General features: G+C 43.6%; 1 protein-coding gene across 1 annotated transcript in view; it reads right to left on the bottom strand.

The window, feature by feature from the left end:
• Window positions 1–23,936, bottom strand: part of LOC135204717 (zinc finger protein OZF-like) — a 120,037-nt gene that overhangs the window by 44,442 nt on the left and 51,659 nt on the right. Inside the window, exon 2 of the mRNA XM_064234869.1 lies at window positions 13,805–13,938. The gene's annotated coding sequence lies outside the window, so the exon portion shown is untranslated. The remainder of the gene's footprint in view (window positions 1–13,804; window positions 13,939–23,936) is intronic.

The following is a 23,936-nucleotide window of genomic DNA, read 5'->3' as shown; positions in this document are numbered from 1 at the left end:
AACAAAGTATGTTTTTATCATTTTACTCAACAATTCTTGTCAAGTTCAATTAACCCCCCAACTGGCCTCTCTGATTTCCCTAATTGTCCATCCATTACAAGCCCGTGGTTGTATTTTTTTCGCCAATGAGAACCGTATGGATTTACCCCTCCACCTCATCCTTCCTACCCTGTTTCGTACAATTCCCCAACCCATGATTCCCAAACAATACCTCCCTGTGTATTTCACCTCACTCATCAACCTAGCATGATGGCAGGATCCATCCTTGGAACCTCTCGCTCCTCCGAGCCTATTACTAACCAGACTTTGCCTCGTGCATGTGAAAAATGGCTTCCTAAGTTACAAGGACTTTTCTGTCTATTACTCTGGCCATTATGAAAGGTTAATTACATTTTGTTAAGATCATGGCCTGTTTACTCATTGTAGCAAGGAGTGTAGACTTGACCTAGAGAGGAAGTGGTTCAGATAACTTGTGATTTATCACATGTTGATTTTTACCCCTAATCGTAATATATGTTTCAAACCTAAAGTAGGTTAAACATTTCCTTACACAGCTATATATACCATTAGATATGTACATTCACTGTATGTTTTGAAGTTTGTAAGGACTATTTTGATTTATCTTACTTTCACGTGCAACAGGTTTTACAAGCCTTACCAGAAGAGGGCCAGGAAGAGATGCAGCTGGACTTTGCTTGCAGTTATAAAGGACTACATTGTACTGAGGATCAGTGTTGTATCTGATTGCTGGAAATCTTATGATTGCCTGGAGGACAAAGGCTGCGTACACTTGACCGTCAACCACTCCATGAACTTTGTGGACCCAGTAACCAGTGCCCACACAAATACTATTGAAAGGAGGTGGAGGGAACTTCGTGAGACAATGCCTAGGTACAGACGTAGGAGGTACAACTTTGTCGGTGGCCTATTTCAAGATACACTTCCAAGACCCGAAGGTGAGGTTATACACATTTGTAAAGGCAGGGGCTGAATTGTATCCTAAATCCCTTTAAGGTAAGGTTCCTCAACTTTATCTACTTCATTTACTTAGAGCAATTGTGTTTTGGTGTTCCTAAGGTTTAGTGCTATGAAGAAGTGTTATTATTTGGTGGGTAATTGCATTTACCATCATATCTCCGCCTAACAATCCCGCATCACTTTACCAACTCGTACCTTCTGTGGCCTCCTCCCCCGAGTACCCCATCATCCCCTTGGTAATGGTAAACAGATGTCTCCCTGGTAGTTACTTATCCCACCACTCCCTCTACCAGAATTCAAACGTGGCGACTGTTTACGTTCCTTCGCCCTGACCCAAAACTTTGAATATTGTACAGTCAAACTAGATTATGGCAGTTGACATTTTCCTATGTTATTTTACTTGCTTTACATGAGTTTAAGGTAATATTTTACTAGTCATCTTTAGCTAAGCTGTAATTTATCTTTGAATTCTATACGTCGGTGCATCAGACCCATTACGACCATACTGTCATGTAGTCTACAAAGGTAAAATATCACAGTTTTAAACTGTAAATTGTATTTTTCCTAACTATACAAACCTGAGGTCCTTGACATAAGGAATAACTTTCAGCATCGGCTGGAAATCAGTCGTAAGAGAATAACAACAAGGTAGTTTGGCAGTAATTACTTGTCGGCTAGTCGGGAGTCCTGCTAGACCAGACGTAAACATTCCACTTTGCTTTAGGCCCAGGAACAGATTGAGGGGTTGCATGAAGTGGGCATAAATGTAAAGGACCTCAGGTTTGTATAGTTAGGAAAAATACAATTTACTTTTAAAAATTGTGATTTGTTCCAACAAGTAATACAAACCCTCGGTCCTTTACATAAGGAAGACTCCCTGATTGGTGGGAGTCTATTAGTCTTTTGAACAGACTGGTGTTTGCCCAACCAAGATTCCCACCCTGGTTGTAAGCGCAAGGGGGGGAATGTTGCCTCTGTCCAACTGATCGCAGTAAAGAATTGCGAGACCAATGGCCAGACCTCTGGACCAATTCATGAGAGGGAGACAAGCGTAGCCTCTTATGAATAGCAAACAAGAACTTATAGTCGGAAGCAAGAAGACAATTATACAAGTATTGGGTTTTTATTATGACAGAAACCTCTTCCCCCTAGTTAGGGAAGGGACAGATATGTGATCCTATACCCTAATGAAAGGGAAAGAATGGAGCTCAGTAATATAACTTACCTGCATCGACCGTCCTTTCCAGCATGTGACAACTGCAGCTGTCTGCACATAGGAAGAGAGGAGAATGAAGGAGAAAGAGAAGCCAGTCACACTCTCATTTGCACCCATTCATATGGTTACACAAGGCGAAATGCAACTTTGTCCAGTTAGAGGAGCCACCACGGGTCCCAAGTAAAAGGTTTCCAAGGACCTATGAGCAATATCCCGAAGGTAGAAGGAGGTGAAGTGGTCTGGTTGGACCAAACCCCTGCCTTCAATAGCCGTGGAACCAACAGATTCTTGCGTGGGAGGAGTACGCTTTCCTGATCACCTCACAAAGCCAAAAAGAGATAGTGTTCTTGGACACGGGATAAAGTAGCATCTTGTCTCGATCATTACCACAAAAGTCCTCTAGGGAGGGGATCGTAAAGGACACATTATAAGAGAGACCATGAAGCTCACCTGCTCTCTTCGCCAAGTCCGGGGCCAGCAAAAAGATGGTCTTGAGGGTCAGATCCCTGTCTGAAGACTCTCAGAGAGAGTCATAGGGTTCACGAGTCAAGCTCCCAAGATGAGTTACATCCCACTCAGGGGACCTGAGTTCCCTGGGTGGGCAAGATCTCTCAAAGCTCCTCATAAGAAGAGATATCTTCATAGAAGAGGATATATCCACTGCTCGCAGTTTCAGGACCAAGGCCAAGGCAAACCTGTAGCCCTTAACTGCAGAGACAGAGAGGAGCTTCTCTTGGCGAAGAAAGACTATGAAATCCGCAATCTGTTGAAGAGTGTCTCTAAGTGGAGAGAGACCCCGTCCAAAACACCAACAAGAGAAGACGGACCACTTTCCCTGGTACACTGCTGCCTCTAGAGGACTGTCTGAAGTATCCTGCCATCTCTGTTGCTGCTAAGCAAGAAAATCCTCGTTAGCAAGAGATGGAGGATAACCGCCAACCATGAAGACACAGGGATTGTACTGCCAAGTGGTACCGTTCTACGTGCGGTTGACACAGAAGGTTGTGCCACGGGGGAATCTCTCATGGTGCCCCAGAGAGAAAAGCCAACAGACAGGATACTAAATGGCCTCCACTAGGATCATCCGAAGATTGCTGGTGACCAGCACTCTGCTGATCACCTTGCGAATCAGACAGAACAGGAGAAAGGTGCAGACTTTGAGGTTGTCCCACAGATGTTGGAACACGTCCTCTGCAGCTGCCCATGGGTCTAGCACAACAGAGAAGAAAACCGGAAGTTTTCTGATGTGTCGGGTGGCGAACAGGTCCACCACTGGACAATCACATAGGTCGAACATCCTTTCTGCCACCTCTGGGTGTAGAAATCATTAGGTCCCTATCACCTGATTCTGACGGCTGAGCTGGTCTGCCACTACATTCCTCTTGCCTGGAATGTATCTGGCTGACAGCTATACTGAGTGCGCTGCAGCCCACTTGTGCACCTGCACTGTCAACTGATGCAACAGAAGAGACACTAAGCCTACTTGTTTGTTGACATATGCCACCACTGTGGTACTGTCGCTCATCAACACAATGGAGTGTCCCATCACTCTATCCCGGAACTCTTGGAGGGCTAAGAAAGCCGCCTTGAGTTCCAGAACATTGATGTGAAGTTGCTTGTCGTGTCGATTCCACACTCAGGCAGTCAGCAACAACTCCTCCAGGTGTGAGTCGCAATCCTCGTTCGATGCATCCAAGATTGATTGATTGATTGATACTATATTAATCTAGCATCGCCACATCTAGGTCATCGATGCCAAACTATATATAAAAAACCCATAAATTTTAATAATAATAATTAAACAGAGAATTATTTTTTAAAAAATGATAAAAGATACTGGTAATTATAAAATAAATATAAAAATGAATTATAAAAAAAGCAATTATTATATATACACACACACATACATACATCCATATACATACACATACATATATACACATATGTACGTGCACACACATACATACACACATACACACACACACACACACACACACACACACACATATATATATATATATATATATATATATATATATATATATATATTATATATATATATGCAATATAAAAACACTGTATCGTGCTTCTAAGAAATAAAATAGAGGGATCCCCACAGTAATATCCTTGTTTATCTAGATATAATATGTTTATACAAAGCTTAAAGCTTCGTCCATCCTCCTGTTTGGACTTGATCACTAAGCAAATGACTTTTGCTTAGTGATCAAGTCCACAGGAGGATGGACGAAAGCTTTAAGCTTTGTATAAACATATTATATCTAGATAAACAAGGATATTACTGTGGATCCCTCTATTTATATATATATATATATATATATATATATATATATATATATATATATATATATATATATATATATATACTGTTGCAATAAGAATAAAAGCAAGGCGCACACAAGCATTACAGTTTATCTAAAATACCAGTGTTAAAAAGAAATCCAAATAAGCCAGTCATGTTAAAAATCCCATTTGCTCCTAAAATTTTTGACAACTTATAAACATTATTCTCCTTCCCATAGAATAGATATTGATTGCGCTGTTCCACCAAAGTGGGGCACTCAACCAGCAAGCGCATAACAGTCAGTGGAACTAGGCAATCTTCACAGTATGGTTCATGATCACGACTCATCAAGTAGGAATGTGTCAGCATAGTATGTCCAATATGCAGGTGGCACAGAGCCATTTCAAACCTTCTGGGCATAAAATTGTACAGCCAAGCATTGATTGTAGGTGCAATTGTTCTCATTTTTACATTAGTAGTTAAATTTGACCAAATATTTTGCCAAAGTACTTTATGCTTCTCTCTAATTGGAGTATATAAATCCCTGCATGGCACCTTAAATGATCTGGGCTCAATACAAGAAACAGCCTTTTTGGCAATTGCATCAGCGCGTTCATTTCCAGATATTCCAACCTTGTGTGCAGGAACCCAACAAAATTCAATATTAAAACCCCTCCGCTTAGCTAAAAATAACCATTTCAGAATACTTAAAACTACTGGATGTTTGGAATAAAAATCTTTCAGTGACTCTAGAGCGCTTCTAGAGTCACAGTACACAATAAAATTCTAATTACTACTTTTTAAAACTTCTTTAACAGTATGTAAAATTCCATATAATTCTGCAGTAAATGCAGATGCATTACTGGAGAGCCTTCCACTACGCTCAAAGGACGGAAAAACTATGCCAAAACCAGTGCCTGGACTGGTTTTGGATCCATCGGTAAAAACTGGGATAAAATTATCATGTGACATATGATCTAAAAAGGTATAACATAATATTTTATCAGAGATTCTTCTTTGATTAATTAAAATAGTTACAAAACTCTACTGCAAGATTTTTCCAAGGGGGAGATACAGATACCCTCACCAGTAGTACACATTTGTCTGGAATGTTGAAGTCTTGGAGGGTTGATTTCAGTCTGAAGGCATATGGACGTGGCATCTTTGGATGACTTTCATAGAAGTTATCAAATCTTCCATTTCTTAACAACTGGCATACTAGGGATCCAGGAAGTCTTTGGAATCTGAACCAGCTTCGAACCAGAAGAGCCTGGTAATGTAAGGCTAGGGGCATTTCCCCAGCATCTACTAACATAGTCTCTATAGGGGAAGTCCTAAAAGCTCCAGTAGCAATCCTAATTCCAGTATGGTGAATGGAGTCCAAAATCTTTAGGTGACTTGGGGTAGCCGAGGTGTAAACTTCACATCCATATGTTAATCTTGATGAAACCAAGGCTTTATACGATCTTAATAACTGGAGTCTATCAGCTCCCCGAAATGTGCTTGACAAAACTTTCAAGATGTCCAAAGATTATTTTGCATATAGCCCCGAGATTTAGGAGATGGGGAAGCCATGTCAGCCGAGCATCAAAACTCATCCCTAAAAACCCTGTTTCATTAACACAAGCTATTCTCTGGCTATTTACATATAAATCTGGATCTGCATGTATCCCTCTAATTCTACAGAACTGAATGGCTACAATCTTTGATGAAAAAAATCTAAAACCCTGCATTTCAGCCCATTTCACCATCTTATTTAATACTATGTATTTGTAGATGACATTTAGCTACTGACATACTTGCAGCTGCAAAAGATAGAGAAAAGTCATTTAAAACAGTGTGTGCAGAACATCAGCAGGTATTTGCTTTACTATGTCATTAATTGCTAGAGCAAAAAGTGTCATACTTAATACACTACGCTGAGGAACCCCTTCTTGTTTACACACTTCAGACAGAAATGCTTCTACTTGTACCTGAAAATAACAATTTTTTAAGAATAGCTTAATAAAAATAGCTAATTCTCTTAAACCATATTCATGGACTACTTTCAAAATTCCATGCCGCCAGATAGTATCATATGCCTTTTCTAAGTCTAAGAAAACCGTAATAAAGGGTTGCTAGAGGCTAAGGCTTCACATATTGCAGACTCCATTCTAACTAAGATATCAACAGTGGATTGCATACCACATTGGGCTGAGGAGAAATAGTTTCCTCTCCCTAAATACCACACTAAGCAAGCATTCACCATTTTCTCCATCAGCGTACACAAACAAGGTGTTAGGGCAACCGGACAATAATTTCCTACATAAGAACTATCCTTTCCGGGCTTGATGAAAGGAAGGATTCTTGCTAGTTCCCAACATAAGGAGTAGTAACGTTCTTTAAAAATTCTGTTTATTATACTTAGGATAAATCTTTTAGTAATCTGAGAAGGGCTTTGATCATAGAATATGAATTTTCATCAGGACCAAGGAGCAGATTCTTTAAACTTTGAGAGAGCCAATGCAAATTCTCTCATAGTAAATGGAATAGTATAAGACTCCTCTTTAATTGAAGTGAAATCAAGATAATGCTGTTCCATTTGTTTTCTGTTGTTTGCATATGGTTTCTCCTTATCTTTCTGAGATATTTTAGCAAAATGTAGGGCAAACTCATTTGACACTACCTGCGGATCTACTACATTGATGCCTTTTATTTTTAACACAGGTGGTTGGCTAGGTACAAACTTTCCTGTTATTTCCCTTACTCTCTTCCACACTAATGTGACAGGAGTTTTGCAATTTATGGAAGAAATGAGCTTACTTCAAGATTTTCTTCGTGCATTTTAAATTTTAAATCTAAACTTTGCCCTAGCCTTACAAAATTCTACCAGATAGTACTTACATTTCTGTCTTTTAAACCTAGTAAAAGAAGATCTCAGAGTTCTATGGGTTTCATGGCATTCTTTTGATCACCATGTACTGGTCGATCCATAAATAGACTTGATGTTCTTGGAATTAACTGAAGTCCAGCTGCAAATAAAGTAGTTATTAACAATTCAATAGCATCCTCAATACATTAAAATTCCTCTGCTGTAGCTTCGATTGAACTATGTTCTTCAAAATTTGCCCAGTCAGCTCTTTTTACATTCCAACGAGGTAAACTTGGACATGGAGGACTTGATCTAGTGCTAATGACAATTGGAAAGTGATCACTACTGTGTCTATAATCAATCACTTGCCAATTGAAGTCCATAATGGTATCGGCACTACATCTTGACAGGTCGATGTCTGTTAGAGTACATGGAAATGGGAAGGTTCCCCAGTGTTCAGAACACCAACATTTTTCTCCTTCAATAATGGATGACAGGCAATTTCCTGTTTCATTAGTAATTAAATCCCCCATAAAGGATTTCTTCCATTCAGGAAGCTGTCTGATGAGACTACAGAAATCAGTACTATGGAAAGCTACATTTAGTGGAAGGTATACAAAACCAATCGTATATCTCCGAGCTAGAAACACTTGCACTGCAACAGCTTGCAAAGAAGAATAAACAGGAAAATACTTGTAAAGTGTATCATGGCAAACATATAACATTGCTCCACCCTAATTTCTATTATTTTAATTTAGATCTGAATGGAAAACAACATATTCTTTAGGGCAAGGAATAAAATCGTTGCTGAGCACAGTCTCTTGCAAAGTTTTGCAAATGGGGACAACTCAAAATTTAGCATTTTTCTCTCCTCCCATGAAGCTCTCAGGCCCTGATTATTCCACTGAAGAAAATTTGAGAACTTACTTGAGTTTTAGAGGCTTTGATAATTGGGCCTCTCTGAAGATATTTTGTCTTAGTAGGGTTGACAGGAATTTGGGGAATCCTGCTTTGTTTTTTCTTAGAAGGAGACTGCCTGCGACCCTCAGCCTATTTTCTTTTAGGGACTGATATTGCTACCTCCATACAGGAAGCAACTTCTGGTTCTTGGCTGGCTGCTTTTGCCTCATTAGGTGACGTTCCTGACAGCGTTAACTTTGCCTCCAAAGAGGTGGTTGGATTATTCAGACAATCTGTAGATGGTGATGCAGTACCCAAGAGGACATTGCATCAGCTGAGGAGAGTGACTTCCCAAAATAGGCATGTACATCAGTAAGGACAGACATGCACTCTAGATTACTTACATTAGTCAAAACTGATGATGCCTCCAAACAGACTGACGTATCAGCTTTGATGCTGCCCCCAAACAGGCCGGTGCACCAGCCAAAGCTGATGGATGCTATTTCCAAAGAGTTTCACACATAAACCAAAGCTGATGTTGCAGTCGTAAACACTTTATTTGGAGCTTTACCCAAGTTGCTTTTTATATGTACTGGTTTCAGCTACAAAGGATTTATGAATGTTTCTACCGGATCTAGATGAATATGAAGCAGTATTTGAATTAGTTTTCCTCCTCCTCAATTGTTGTCTATGTGTAGTAACACTTGCAAAAGATACCCCTGATCTTAAATATTTACTCACTACTATTCTTCTGGCTTCTCTAAAAGTAACTTTCTCAGGGATTCTAGCACATCTTTCTCAGGGAAACAACACATGAGTTCGAGGATGACTGGTGAGCTTCCCCACAATGAATGCATTTTGGTTCAGCATGGCAATCACCATACTCAACTCCTCCACAATTGATACAAATGGCAAAGTTTCCTTGCAACTTGGATCTACAGGACCCAATTGTATGCCCATATTCCTGACAGTAAAAACACCCTTGGTCTCGGCATGTACTGTTTCACTTTAAATCTGTACCAAGCTGCTTTAACAAAATTTGGTAATTTAGATGAATTGAGAGTTAATATAACTGTGGCATAGGAGACCATGCCCCACTTACTTCCTTTTTCAGTCTATCCGCCTTTAATACCCCCTGATCTTTAAGCTCATCTTGCAGTTCTTCTTCAGCATGAATCCCAAGATGAGGGCCATACATGCGTAATTCCTTTTTTATGATTAAAAATATCATGTGTGGTTTACATCCACTTTGAACTCCTCCCAGTAAAATCAGAAATTTCAATTTCTCCCTTTCTTCTAAGGATCTAGTCTTTATCAAAAGTTTATTTTTACCATGTGGCAATATCCTAGGTTCCCATCCACAGTATTTTACAATATCCCTGTGTACTTCAAAAATATTTATATAATCGTCCTCAAAGGTAATTCACTAGGTTCTTCTAAGGATTTTGTTCCCACAAAATTCTTTCTCCCTTGATTGGGAATATATGGTGCCACTGTAACAACACTGGATTGAAGAGTGCTTCCCGTGTCTGGTTCCGTGCATTGGTCATTAGGATTTTTGGGGTTTTAAGTTCTTCATAAAACGTTAAATAGCAGGTTCGTCAAGGCTGTCTTTGTACCCATCACTGAACCACATTTAGAGGATGTAATTCCCTTATTGGGGCATCCTAGGGGTCCAACCTAGATATACACCCAACATCCAGTACCTTGGGGGTTGTCAGTCCGTTGAGATCGGACCCAGCAGGGTTTGACATTAAAGTTTCCCCTCGCTCGTCCATGTTGGGTACTACAGTTCTACGGGTGGAGAGGCATGCTGTCCCACTCCACCCTCCTTCAACTCCGGAGAACAGTAAGAGCGTGTCCAAATTCATGCTAAGGTCGTCAACAAAATCCATCCTGACAGAGGAAGAAGAGAAATAGTGAAAATAGGAGGTGATACAGAGTACTACCAGGATTAGTCAGGATGCTCTGAATTGACCTTAGTGGCATGGCAGTAACTAACGGGGTGAAGAAATCGCCCCACCACTGTGTTCGATGCGTTATCCTTACCACTAAAGGTAGGGAATGAAGGAAACACCAAATATCCAAGGTAATTTCTTAAAGTCTAAGTGAAGTAAACAAAATCAAAGATGTCAAATTATGTGCAAGCAAGGAAAATAGAGTGGTGCCGTACTGGCAAAATATTTCTGCCAGACGGGCGAGATTTTGTCATTACATATCATACATGATACATAGGGAGGTATATAAATGGACATGAAATATAAGAATCCAATACATATATGTAAACGTTCATATATCGTACTGAATGTTTCTTTCATTTGCCTACACCTCCCTCCCCCTTCACACTCGTAGTGCACTCTCAAGAAGACTCTTTCTCTCCGAGCCTTTGAGAACGATGTGGGGACAATGGGGGAATATCAACTAAGGACTGCTTTTCCTGGTCCAAGCAAGAGGCCACAGGGGAAAGAGGGGATGGGTCAACACTAGAGGGTGGCACTGGCTGAAGGAAACGTGCTTTACCACCAGACACAACCACTAGGGAGATGAATTCCATAATCCCTTGACCTGCTGAAACTCATGACTACCCCAAGCTTGTTCCAGCAGCGAGATGTCGGGTCTTGGATTCATACTTATTGTCCAATAGTCAACCTGGGTAGGGGGCTGGCATGCTGATCACACTGGGTCTTAACCTGCTCAGCGCAGGCAGCAGCACAGGAGACCGCACAGCGTTCACAGTCCTCAGTCTTGACCTGCCACTCCTCTGAAAAGGATGCATGACCTAAGAGGTCAACCACACAAGATCTAGGCGGGGGAGTGGCCTGTGAAATGTTGCCAGAGGGTACCACTGTCAGGATGAGATGCTTGATTGACTTCATGGCGGCCTCAGCTTGACCATTCGATTGTGGATAATATGGGGAGGTTATCACATGTCTGACTCCCCATCGCTCCATGAAGTCCCAGAACTCGTTACTGGTGAACTGTTGTCCTCTATCAGTCCTGAGACAGAGAGGCACACCAACTTCCCGGAAGTAGCGGCAGAAGATCCTGATTGTATTAGAAGCAGTAGTATCACCTATGCAAGGGACAACAACAGGCCATCCTGAGAGTTAGTCAAGTATGACGAGAAAGGGTTTTCCAGTGACGGTAAATAAATTTGCTGAAACAGACTCAAAGGGCCTCGTGGGGTTGTTGTCATTCATTAATGGTTCCTGCTGCTGGGCTGGCTGCAATACCTGGCATGACTAACAAGCTACAATTGTGTTGACAATGTCCGAGTTGATACCAGGCCAGAAGACAGCCTGTCTTGCCCGGCACTTAATAGATTCCATGCCCTGATGACTATCATGTAGGCGGGACAAAGTGCGGCCGCAGAGGGCGGCAGAAACTATAACTCTAGCTCCATACAAAATGAGCTCACCATCAACGTATAGCTTGTCCCGTATCTTCCAATATGGGAGTAAGTAGTAATGCAGATCATATCTGTTGGAGGGGAATCCTAAGGTGACACAGTCAAGTAGGTGAGTGTAGACAGGGTCTTCTCTTGCTGTGCCTCGTAGATCCTGAGGAGTCCTGTTGGTATCTTGAGCTGGAGACTTTCCTGAAGAGTTGACAGTGTACACAGCCATGACTGTTTGGAGATGGGTAGCAGAAGGGGCACCTGTGATTTTGTCCTCTGGTGCAGGGTGGCTAACTGGGGCTCGAGACACAGCATCAGGAATGTTCAGAGACTTGACAGCACAACACACAGCTGTGAACAAATAAGGTGAAATTTTCTCCCTCAGACGCTGGAGGCGAGATTCTCGATGTCACTGATACTTGTAACCACTTTTGTGGATGGATGGGTGGGTCAACACAGCTTTAGCCTAATTTTCTCAAGTAAAAAAGTTAATGAAACACATATGGCGGTGCTCAGTACTTCCGAAAATTAGACAAAGTTTGAAACACTCAAGTGCCCTAGTGGCATGAAATGCGTAGTAGGCTGTGTAACCATATCCTTTCACCTGTTGCTGCCTACCTGGTGGATGGGCGCAGCTTCATGACATCATATCACATATGTGTACATCAGAAATGGTTTTGGAATCCTCTTCTGTGATTTTCTCGGTTCTGGAATTGGCAACTTCATTTACTCTATGAATACCAAAACTATCAAACTTAGGTACTAAATAATAATTGCAAAAATTGGATAGGGTTATAAAATAGACATTGCCATCTTTCACCTTTATCCAATGCTTTGATAAAAAGTTATTGCCAAAAAACAGCCTTCCATCGGCTCTGAATCCCTTAGTAAATGTTGGAGACAATAAAAGGCTAATACAACTTCCAGGTTTGTTTTATTGTCAGCCCCTCTCTCCCCTTGCTAGAGAGAGGGGGAGGACTAGCATCTAATAATCTACTCTAGGTTATGGAAAGAGCAAGTGACTTCCAGGGGCCGGTACTGGTGCCAGGGGATCCGTGTAACCCCATGCAGTGGTAAAAGGAACTGGTACTGGTGTCATGGAATCCAGTGAAGCGGTAGAAGGAACTTTTCCGGCCAGGGAAGGTGACTTCCTGGGACCAGTACCAGTGACATAGGGGCCTGTGGAACCCCGTGCAATGGTTCCCATTCTCGTGGACACATCAGGAGAGCAGACGAGAGATCCCTTAACCTTTTCCATGGAAGACAGATGACCATTATAAGCCCTATGGGCATTCATACAGCTGGGAAAAACAGCTTCTTCCTCCCCTTGATTCCACTGAAAGAAGGGGAGGAGGTGTAGGCACACGAAGATGAGGATGATGAAGTCACTCTGCGACTTTGTCTCTTTTCAAAGGGAGTGGAGAAGGACATTCCCTAAGGGGAGGAAGTCAGAGGCACACTACAAATGGTAGGATCATAAGAACCAAAGCTGTGTGAGAGATCAAGCCCTCCAAGAAAGGCTCCCACAGGGGGCCTAGGGAGAGCCACAACTCCCCAAGCTCCTCAGGCTCCACCACACCTGCAAGACAAGTCAGGTTAAGAGGAGCACTCCCTCTTCAAAGTCGTACTGAGTCATAGACTAACACACCAGCTCCCTACAAACAAAGCAATAGGAGACGGTGAAAGGGAGACAGCTCCCCTAAGAGTGGCAACAACAGGAGGCAGTTTGGTTGAGGGCAGGAAGGAATCAGAGAGAAACCTTGGCATCACTGGTAGCTAACTACAGTGTCTTGTTTATAAGTTAGAAAGCCATTACCAGCTCACACTGTAAGTAATATACTAATGTAAAGACCAAAGGTTTTTGTATTTGTGTAGGAACAACATGCCATTATGTCAGATTAGTTATTATTCTGACTTACACCGGATTTCCACCTACAACAAAGTTGGGGACTGCTTGTCCTCTCATATAACAGACGAAGGTTCAAGCAAAATTATTTGTTCCTACGAGGGTAGGAACAAATAATTTTGTTTTTTCAATTCTGATGCCAAAAGAGCTAAGCCTAAACAGCTAGAAAATATTCCTAACCTCAAGAGTTAAACTTGAAACCACAAATGAATAACATTACTCATAAACGTACAAATAATCTTCTAAATACTTACAGAAAAATAAAAAGTGCAAGTCTTAACAAGTTTCCAACAAGACTAAGAAATAGTTCCTTTTCGACAATTATGGACTGTAACTTTAATTTCCAAGGACCTCTCAACAAGTCTGCATTTGGTGCTTCACAAATTATCTGCAAGATAAAGAAACTGTTCATTATAAATACATAGGAAGTGCACTGGGGTTACATTGGTACACAGGTATATTAATGTTTTCCTCAGTAACAAACAATATACAATGTCCTGGAGGCTAAAGCAAGCAGCATACAGCTTTTTTTCCATCAGAAATCATAATTTCAGCCCATACCCCTTGTCATGTTCGAGCCTTGATTCTGGCAGATATTGTCTGAGAAAGGCTAAGTTCATGTCTGCCTAGGCTTATTTTGGAATCAAAACACTACTATTGGTTAAGCTAGCCTTGGGCCAAGTTAGCCTATGATTCTCTAAATTTAAGGTTAATTTGGCATATAATGATATTTTTGTAAGTCTATAAAATGCAAAAAATATTGGCACAGTATATACTAACCTGCAAATCATCACTATTATCAATAAATGAAGTAAATAAAATGATATTGTTAAACTACAATAAAGTTTTGTACATACTTCTGGCTGATATATACTTAGCTATAGTCTCCGACGTTCCCGACAGAATTTCAAATCTCGCGGCACACGCGACAGGTAGGTCAGGTGGTCTACCTTACCCGCCGCTGGGTGGCGGGTGTACGAACCAATCCCACTTTCCTGTCAGATTTTCTCTTCCACCTGTCTCCTGAGGGGAGGCTGGGCGGGCCATTAGACGTATATATCTGCCAGGTAAGTATGTACAAAACTTTATTGTAGTTTAACAATATCATTTTTGTACATGAACTTTCCTGTCAGATATATACTTAGCTGATTGGCACCCTTGGTGGAGGGTAAGAGACAGCTAAAAAATATGGAAAGAAGGGAAACAACTGATGTTGTAGGATATAAAAACCTTGGTTCTTACCTGTTCAGGCAGAAGACTTCATTGATACTGTCTCTGAGTCTGCATTGCCTGGAGAGCTACAGCTAGGACGTGACCTGTTGCTGAAAGACTCTCGGATCTACCACCGGGATATCTGATCCCTTTGTGTGGTAGAATCCACGTCGGATTCTGTTAAAGGGAACTCGTCCAATTACTTAACAGATCCTCACCACTACTACCGCAAGGAGCCAAAACTCATCAGACCACCTAACCAAACAACCTAGGGTTAGTACTACGACATAAAGAGATGCCTCCCTGCATCCTCTTTCAGACAACCATAAACAACAAATACAAAACATAGGGTAAAAAATATATACATCTAACAAGGATAAGTTCCAGCTCCCTGCCCCAGCACCGAATCCGCCGATACGTAAGGGCCCAAGGCGAAACATTTGTCATAAGTGATTTTCACATCACGCAAGTAGTGGTTTGCGAAAACTGAGTGACATCTCCAGAAAGTTGCCTCCATCAGGTTCCGCACGGACATATTCTTGTTAAAAGCAAGCGAAGTTGCTATGGCTCTCACTTCGTGGGCTTTCACCTTAAGAAGCCTAAAATGATCTTCCTTACAAGAAACATGTGCTTCTTTAATGAGGCTTCTTAAGAAGAAGGACAGCGCGTTCTTCGATAGGGGTCGAGTGGGGTCCTTTACAGAGCACCAAAGGACCTCTTGATTGGCCTTCAGTTGTTCTTTTCTCTTAAGGTAATATTTTACAATCCTCACCGGGCAAAGAGTTCTCTCAGGCTCTTCCCCTACAAGAGAAGATAACCCACGAATTTCAAAGCCCCTGGGCCATGGATTTGATGTGTTCTCGTTCTTTGCCAGAAACCCAGGGAGGAAAGAACAAACCATAGACTCTTCCTTAAATCAAACATTGCCCTCAATCGCTTGAAGCTCACTCACCCTCTTGGCGGAAGCTAGAGCCATAAGGAACAGAGCCTTCTTTGTCAGGTCTTTAAACGAGGCTGAACTAGGGGGTTCAAATCTAGACGATCCGAGAAACTGAAAAACTACGTCCAGATTCCAGTTCGGTGTTTTAGGAGACTGCTTCTTAACGGTTTCAAAAGACCTAATAAGGTCATGCAAGTCCTTATTCTCAGATATATTGAGGCCTCTGTCTCTAAAGACCGCCGCCAACATACTGCGATATCCTTTAATGGTCGAAACCACTAGACCGCATCCTTGCTTCAGGAATAGAAGGAAATCCGCAATCTGGGTCACAGAGGTATTGGAAGAGGAAACGTTATTCCTCTTGCACCACCGTCTGAAGACATCCCACTTCGACTGGTATACTCGAAAGGTGAAAGACCTCCTAGCTCTTGCGATTGCTTTAGCAGCTGTTGTTGAAAAGCCTTTCGCTCTGACCAGACTTTGGACAGTCTGAAGCCAGTCAGACTGAGAGCGGGGAGATTTTTGTGGTACCTGTCGAAGTGGGGTTGTCTGAGAAGATCGCTCCTTAGAGGGAGCGATCTTGGAAGGTCCACTAACCATTCCGGTACCTCTGTGAACCATTCTTGGGCTGGCCAAAAGGGAGCGATTAATGTCATCCTCGTCGAATCTGACACTGCGAACTTTTGGGAGCGTTATCCCCAGAATCTTGAAGGGGGGAAATGCGTAAACGTCGAGTCCTTTCCAGTCGAGAAGAAGTGCATCTATCCCTATTGCCCCTGAATCCGAGATGGGAGAGCAGTAAAGATCCAGTCTCGTGTTTCTTGATGTGGCAAATAGGCCTATGTGCGGCATACATCTTGGTGCAGAGTCCACTCTGTGGGAAGGACCTGATCTTTCCTGCTGAGGAGATCTGCTCTCACATTCCTCTCTCTGGTGAGAAGCTTGATTCTCCTTTCTTCAGCCCACAGAAGAAAGTCTCTTGCTGTTTCGTACAGAGAGAAGGAATGCGTCCCCCCTGTTTCCTGATGTATGCCAGAGCCGTGGTGTTGTCCGAGTTGATCTGCACTACGGATTCTCTGACGTTGGATTCGAACGCTTTCAGAGCCAACCACACAGCCATCAGTTCTTTTCTGTTGATGTGCCAGGACACCTGGTTCCCCACCCAGGTACCTGACACCTCCCTGGTTCACAGAGTCGCCCCCCAACCTGTCTCCGACGCGTCGGAGAACAACACTAGGTTGGGGTTCTGGGATTGCAGAGACAGTCCCTGCGTAAACTTGTTGGGATCTGCCCACCATGCTAGTTCCTCCTTGACTTGCCGAGAAATGAACAGGGAGGACGTCAAATCCTCAGAACGACGACTCCAATTCTGATGAAAAAAGAATTGGAGCGGTCTCAGGTGCAACCTTCCTCGGGAAACGAATTGCTCCAGCGAGAAGAGCGTCCCCAGCAGACTCATCCACTCCCTCGCTGTGCATATTTCTTTCCCTAAGAAGGTTGTTACTTTCTCGAGTCCCCGGGCTATCCTTTCCTGAGACGGAAAAGCCCGAAAACTCTGAGAGTTCATCTGGATCCCCAGATAAACACACTCTTGATCGGGTACTAAACTTGACTTCTGGAAATTGACCAGAAGCCCCAACGAACTCGTCAATTCCAGGGTTTTCTGTAAGTCCTTCAGACAACAATCTTTCGAATTGGCCCTTATAAGCCAATCGTCGAGGTACAGGGATATCCTCACCCCTTCCAGATGAAGCCATTGAGCTACATTTCTCAAGATCCCCGTGAACACTTGAGGGGCCGTCGAGAGGCCAAAGCACAGGGCCCTGAATTGGAAAATTCTTCCCCCCATCATGAATCTGAGGTACTTCCTCGAGGAAGGATGGATCGGTACGTTGAAGTAAGCATCCTGTAAGTCCAAGGACACCATCCAGTCCCCTGGACGCAGCGCTGCCAGCACCGAAGAAGTGGTCTCCATCGTAAACTTCTTCTTTTCTACGAAGAAGTTCAGGGCGCTTACGTCCAACACCGGTCTCCATCCCCCTGAGGATTTCGGAACTAGGAAAAGGCGGTTGTAAAAGCCTGCTGAATGATGTTCTGTCACTAGTTCGATCGCCTCCTTTTCCAGCATCTGATCTACTGCTAGTTTGAGGGCCTGGTTCATGATGGGGTCCCTGTATCTGGCCGTCAACTCCCTTGGGGTGGTCGTCAAGGGAGGTCTTGAGGTGAAAGGGATGAGATACCCCTTCTTCACGATTGAAAAGGTCCAAGAATCTGCGCCTTTCTGGGCCCAGACTTCTGCAAATCGTAAAAGCCTGGCCCCATCGTTGTCTGAAGGACTTGAGTCTTATTTGGAAGGTTTGATTGACTTAGAGAAAGTCTTCCCTCTTCTATTGGGTCTGCGACCTCTGAACGAGGCAGGTCTGGAGGTAGAAGCCCCTCGAAAGGGTTCCTGAGTAGTCGACTTCTCCTTTCTCGTCTTGGTCGGGAGGTTGGGACGAGGCTTCCTTGCAGACTGGGCCAGAAGGTCCTGCGTAGCCTTAGCTGAAAGTGCCTTCGAAATGTCCTGTATCAGATGTTTGGGAAACAGCTGCGCGGAGAGAGGAGAAAACAGCAATGAAGATCTCTGCGCATGGGAGACGGACTTCGTCAAGAAGGAGCATAAGACTGATCTCTTCTTGACAACGCCCGCCCCAAACATTGAAGCGATTTCGCTGGCCCCGTCCCTTACTGATTTATCCATGCAGGATAGCACACAATGAAGGTCTTCCGGAGAGAAAGACTCTGGCACTTGCGTCTTCTTAGCTAAGACTCCGAGCGACCAATCAAGAAAGTTGAATACTTCAAGCACTCTGAACATGCCTTTCAGAATGTGGTCTATCTCATTCATGGCCCACGTTGTTTTAGCTGAGTTCAGAGCTGACCTTCTCGTGGCATCTACCAATGCCGAAAAGTCTGCATCGGCTGAGGACAGGAGACCCAGCCCCAAGGGCTCTCCTGTCTCGTACCAAAATCCAGTCCGTCCGGAAAGCTTCGATGGAGGGAAGGCGAACACAGTTTTTCCCGCTTCCTCTTTGGAGCGCATCCAGGATCCAAAACTCCTAAGCGCCTTCTTCATTGAAAGTGTCGGCTTCATTCTCACGCACGACAATCCCTTCGTTGTCTTAGCCGTGGAGAACAACGAGTGCGGAGAAGGAGGAGCAGTGGGGCTAAGGGAATCCCCGAACTCCTGAAGAAGAAGCTCTGTGAGCTTCTTGTAAGAAGAAACTGCTGCCGAGGTATTCGTTTCTTCATCCGAACCTTCATGGCCTTCTTGAAGAGGAGAGCGTGGAGGATCCTTAGAAGAGGTTCTTGCAGGAGCAGAGCGTGATGTTGGAGAATGTCGTCTCGAAGGAGGAGTCAAATCCACAGTAGAGCGGCGAGTCGAAACCGAAGGGCGCCTATCCGACCTGGCCTGTCTAAAATCGGACTCCCTCTTCGTGGATTACGAAATCTTGACTGAAGGAGAGGTAGGGCTCCTGACCCGTGAAAGACCACGTTTATCAACAGGGCGCTTACGAGAGGGAGAGCGCCTACAAAAATCCTGGCGCCTATCACGAGGAGAGCGGCTGCTAGGCGCCGAGCGCCTATCAGGAGCAGGGCGCTTGAGAGGATCTTGACGCCTACCAAGCGGAGAACGGTCAGGAGTAGGGTGCCTCGAGAACGATGAGCGCCTATCAGGAGAACGAAGAACTCGAGGCTCTTGGCGCCTCTCCACAAGAGAACGGCTTCCATGAGTAGGACGCCTAACAGGCGCAGGGCTCCTACTAGACTCTTGACGTCTGACGGGAGAGGAGCGACTTACAGGAGAAAAGAGCCTACTCGGCACGGGGTCCGAAACGCGAGGAGAGTGGTAGCCAGGTGATGAGCGCCTACTCGTAGAAGGGCGCCTTCTAGGCTCTCGGAGATGCTGAGGAGAAGAATGACGAGACGCACACTAGAGGAAGAAGGATGAGTCTGAGAGGAGCGCCTACTGGAAGCAGGAATCCGATCCGGATAAAATCCGTCGCCATCCAAAGAGCGCCTGCCCGAAGTCTGGTGCCTCGACGCTGCTGAGAGAGAGCCAGGTGAGTGATGCCACTCGCGCGAACTCCTACGCTCGGCTGAAACCTCCCGATACGAAGGAGATTGCAGACGACGAGGAGAGCGATCCTTCGAAGAAAAGCGTCTAGATCTCTTGACTGGGAGAGATACGTCCTTCCTCCAACGAGATCTTGAGGCCAAAGAATCCGCCAGAGCCGAAATCTGAGCCTGGAGTCCCGCCAAGACTCGAGTCGGCGAATCTACAGGATCTTCCTCTGAAGCAGCCGTAGAGCGAGGAGCGGGTGAAGATGGGCGATCGCAGGATCTCCTGGGTCTCTTCACTTCCAAAGAAGCCTCTTCAGGAAAGTCTTCTGGACTGGAAGCCAAAGGACTGAAGGGCGCCTTCCAGGCCCTCTTCAACGGGTGTGATGCATCCGGAGAGTTCCAACCGCGCTTCGGAGAAGGTGAAGAAGACGAGGAGAAACACTGGCGCAGGATCTCCTTCTTGACACGATCTAAGGCAGCCTGGGAGCGTACTTCAGGATCTGCCGAGGGGACGCCTGACCGGTGGGGGCTCTCCCTAGCCCTCCTGCGGCTTTCGACTTTCCTCCTCCACTGGAACTGGGAGTCTGGAAGAGGTCTAGGCCTGGAGGCACTAAGGAGCCGGTCAGACGCACCCTCCACATCACTGGGGACACTGCACTTATCACCAACACTATCACTCTTACCTTGTTCTAGCAGGCGAATCTTCTTTTCCATAGATTGAATGGTAGCCTTTAAAGCCGCCGCCTCCGAAGACGAATCTTCGGCTTCGGTGCGGGGCGCAGGGGCTGAAACCTGGGAGGAAGGTTCTAAATCTACATTAATGTTAGTTTCCGATTCAATCTCACTCACTCTAGACCTACTAGAACTCCTAGAGGAAGCTTTATGAACTCTATCTCGTTCTAACTTTCTAATGTATGAAGAAAGAGCCTTGTACTCATCCTCATTCAGAACCTCACATTCTTTACAAGGGTTACTAAATGTACACTCATTCCCCCTGCATTTCACACACACAGTGTGAGGGTCGACCGAAGCTTTCCGCAACCTCACCTTACAACCCTCAACCGAACATACCCTAAACAAAACAGGAGTTTTGGTTACAGAATCTAAGTCAGACATTATTCAAGAAAAATCCAGCGCAAAGTCAAAACCAGTCCAAAAACAGCGTATGCCAAGCCAAACAGAGCGAATATGTCACCAAAAAGGTCCAAATTAATCTCCAGGCAAGCGAGAATTGAAAGGTCTATCAAGAGGAAACCAATACAGTTGTTGTCGTTCCCGGCGACAGAGAAAATCTGACAGGAAAGTAGGATTGGTTCGTACACCCGTCACCCAGCGGCGGGTAAGGTAGACCACCTGACCTACCTGTTGCGTGTGCCGCGAGATTTGAAATTCTGTCGGGAACGTCAGAGACTATAGATAAGTATATATCTGACAGGAAAGTTCATGTACAAAAAGAGATTATTTAGTATGATTCATGTAAATTTCTTTATTGGGTTACCTATGTTACTCTGATGTTCTAATTATTGTACATTCTTCGTTATAATAAAGGTTTGTATAATAATAAAATAAGGTTTCATAAATCCTTTTAAAAAATCTCACAATCCTTGCTACGTATGATAACGGGTGCTGATGAAAATTAAGATTGGTTTTGTTTACCAAAACAAAATATGGTAAAAGTAAACGAAGACCCACAAATATACAGAGACAGGAGAATGACAAAGAGAACAGTAGACTGGCACAACAAACCAATGCACGGACAATACATGAGACAGACTAAAGAACTAGCCAGCGATGACACATGGCAATGGCTACAGAGGGGAGAGCTCAAGAAGGAAACTGAAGGAATGATAACAGCGGCACAAGATTAGGCCCTTAGAACCATATATGTTCAAAGAACGATAGATGGAAATAACATCTCTCCCATAAGTAGGAAGTGCAAAACGAAACATGAAATCATAAACCACATAGCAAGCAAATGTCCGGCACTTGCACAGAACCAGTACAAAAAGAGGTATGATTCAGTAGCAATAGCCCTCCACTGGAGCCTGTGCAAGAAACATCAGCTACCTTGCAGTAATAAGTGGTACGAGCACCAACCTGAAGGAGTGATAGAAAACGATCAAGCAAAGATCCTCTGGGACTATGGTATCAGAACAGATAGGGTGATACGTGCAAATAGACCAGACGTGACGCTGATTGACAAAATCAAGAAGAAAGTATCACTCATTGATGTCGCAATACCATGGGACACCAGAGTTGAAGAGAAAGAGAGGGAAAAAATGGATAAGTATCAAGGTCTGAAAATAGAAATAAGAAGGATATGGGATATGCCAGTGGAAATTGTACCCATAATCATAGGAACACTAGGCACGATCCCAAGATCCCTGAAAAGGAATCTAGAAAAACTAGAGGATGAGGTAGCTCCAGGACTCATGCAGAAGAGTGTGATCCTAGAAAAGGCGCACATAGTAAGAAAAGTGATGGGCCCCTAAGGAGGCAGGATGCAACCCAGAACCCCACACTATAAATACCACCCAGTCGAATTGGAGGACTGTGAAAGAGCAAAAAAAAAATTATAATGATAATAATAATAATAATAATAATAATAATAATAATAATAATAATAATAATAATAATAATAATAATAATAATAATAATAATAATAATAATAATAGATAGAAAGGGAAATATAGCCAGTAACTACAGGCCTATCACCTGCCTACCAATAATGTGGAAGTTACTAACAGGTATCATCAGTGAAAGGCTATACAATTACCTAGAGGAGACAAACACCATCCCCCACCAACAGAAAGGCTGCAGAAGGAAGTGTAGGGGCACAAAAGACCAGCTCCTGATAGACAAAATGGTAATGAAGAACAGTAGGAGAAGGAAAACCAACCTAAGCATGGCATGGATAGACTATAAGAAAGCCTTCGACATGATACCACACACATGGCTGATAGAATGCCTAAAAATATATGGGGCAGAGGAAAACACCATCAGCTTCCTCAAAAATACAATGCGCAACTGGAATACAATACTTACAAGCTCTGGAATAAGACTAGCAGAGGTTAATATCAGGAGAGGGATCTTCCAGGGCGACTCACTGTCCCCACTACTCTTCGTAGTAGCCATGATTCCCATGACAAAAGTACTACAGAAGATGGATGGATGGATGCAGGGTACCAACTCAAGAAAAGAGGCAACAGAATTCACCATCTGATGTTCATGGACGACATCAAGCTGTATGGTAAGAGCATCAAGGAAATAGATACCCTAATCCAGACTGTAAGGATTGTATCTGGGGACATCAGGATGGAGTTTGGAATAGAAAAATGCGCCTTAGTCAACATACAAAAAGGCAAAGTAACGAGAACTGAAGGGATAAAGCTACCAGATGGGAGCAACATCAAACACATAGATGAGACAGGATACAAATACCTGGGAATAATGGAAGGAGGGGATATAAAACACCAAGAGATGAAGGACACGATCAGGAAAGAATATATGCAGAGACTCAAGGCGATACTTAAGTCAAAACTCAACGCCGGAAATATGATAAAAGCCATAAACACATGGGCAGTTTCAGTAATCAGATACAGCGCAGGAATAGTGGAATGGACGAAGGCAGAACTCCGCAGCATAGATCAGAAAACCAGGAAACATATGACAATACACAAAGCACTACACCCAAGAGCAAATACGGACAGACTATACATAACACAAAAGGAAGGAGGGAGAGGACTACTAAGTATAGAGGACTGTGTCAACACCGAGAACAGAGCACTGGGGCAATATCTGAAAACCAGTAAAGACGAGTGGCTAAAGAGTGCATGGGAAGAAGGACTAATAAAAGTAGACGAAGACCCAGAAATATACAGAGACAGGAGAATGACAGACAGAACAGAGGACTGGCACAACAAACCAATGCACGGACAATACATGAGACAGACTAAAGAACTAGCCAGTGATGACACATGGCAATGGCTACAGAGGGGACAGCTAAAGAAGGAAACTGAAGGAATGACGGGTTTCGGTGAACGCAAACGCTGTGGTGTTGTTGTTGTAAACAATACCACTAGTATCTCAAAATCGAAACCGGTAACTCTTGGGAGGCTTGCAAGGCAGTC

The sequence above is a fragment of the Macrobrachium nipponense genome, chromosome 47 (assembly GCF_015104395.2).
Source record: "Macrobrachium nipponense isolate FS-2020 chromosome 47, ASM1510439v2, whole genome shotgun sequence".
Taxonomy (NCBI): Eukaryota; Metazoa; Arthropoda; class Malacostraca; order Decapoda; family Palaemonidae; genus Macrobrachium; species Macrobrachium nipponense.
Note: the sequence above shows the minus strand (reverse complement) of the source record. Positions and strands in the feature narration are given on the sequence as shown.